Here is a 1,238-nt window from a genome sequence, read left to right on the forward strand (position 1 = left end):
GCTGTGAGACAGGCAGCTGCTGTGGACAGTGGCCGATGTTGGGCCCCGTTGGGGTGTAAGAGACCTGCACCCCAAGAACCTCACGCCAGGCGCCAAGTCTCGCGCTGGTCCTCATTCTCAGGCCCATGTTTATCCAAGTATCCAGGGCCTTGAAACCCAACCCACCTCCACCCCCGCCCACTGGTATCTGTTCTCCCAAGATGCTCCCAAACCTTGGCCAGAGGCCCTGTGAGCCAGGGACCTCCCTGTGTCGCCTCAGGGCCTGGATTCTAGGCGAGGAGTAGTGCCTCAAATTTTGCTCAGTGAGTGGCAGCCACGTGGTACAGAACATCCCCTCAGTCTGTCCCCAGGGGCTCACCGCCCATGGCCAGACCGGCTCCAGGCGCGATGCACATCTCAGTCCCCCACTCCCCCCAGTGGTTAACTGCAATCCCTCTGGGACAAACACGACCACAGGAAAGTGAGCTAACTCCTCTGAGGAGTTGGGGTGCAGTCACGGACAGTGGGCAGTCCCAGTGAAGCCGCTCGGGGACCGGGAGCCCAGCTGCACACCGGGCCACAGTTCACAGCACTGCCCCGACACCCGAGTTTGAGGGCAGATCTCATGCTAAGTGTTCTCCCCACAGCTAACTTTTATACAGAGAGGATATAAAAATAAAAGGCCTCCCGTTACAAAAACCAAACCACCAAATGTACTAAGCACCTACTTTGTGCCACAACCTTCTCGGTGCTGGGGCTACAGCAGTGAAAGCCGTCCCTGCCCTCGGGGAGCTCACGATGGAGGGGGAAGACCCCAAACGGAACTGTGCCAAGTGCCAGGAAGCAGGGAGGAGGGATGTGCCAGCAGGGACGGTGGGGACGCTGGGGAGGGCCCTCCTACAGAACCAGTACTCGGAGTTAAGAGGAGGCGGCCGCTCGCGTGGAGTCTGGGGGATCATCGGGCGAAGGAAAGACGCGGCAAAGGCCTGCGGCCTGCTCACAGCTGGCGCCTGCTCCTCCTCACAGCCCGCCATCTCGTTCCCAATAAAATCCAGCTGGCCCGGCTGTCTGTCCGCCTTGTGTTCGTCCCACCATCACTTTCCCTTCCAGGCTGAAGCGGTCCCCCCAGCCCACCCCCGTGGGGCCCACACTCTGGGACTGCAAACCTCACCTCTAGGAGTTACGGAATTCAACGTCCAGCCGTCAGTGAGCTCTCTCCTGAGCCAAACCTGCACACCCCACCCCCCCACCCACCAAGG

At 60.6% G+C, this 1,238-nt stretch overlaps 1 protein-coding gene across 1 annotated transcript in view; it reads right to left on the bottom strand.

Annotated features, from left to right (window-relative positions):
* Positions 1 to 1,238, bottom strand: part of THAP3 (THAP domain containing, apoptosis associated protein 3) — a gene marked incomplete at its 5' end in the record, with an annotated part of 23,852 nt that overhangs the window by 1,798 nt on the left and 20,816 nt on the right. The window lies entirely within an intron of this gene.

The sequence above is a fragment of the Myotis davidii genome, unplaced genomic scaffold (genome assembly GCF_000327345.1).
Source record: "Myotis davidii unplaced genomic scaffold, ASM32734v1 scaffold299, whole genome shotgun sequence".
In the NCBI taxonomy this organism is placed as follows: domain Eukaryota; kingdom Metazoa; phylum Chordata; class Mammalia; order Chiroptera; family Vespertilionidae; genus Myotis; species Myotis davidii.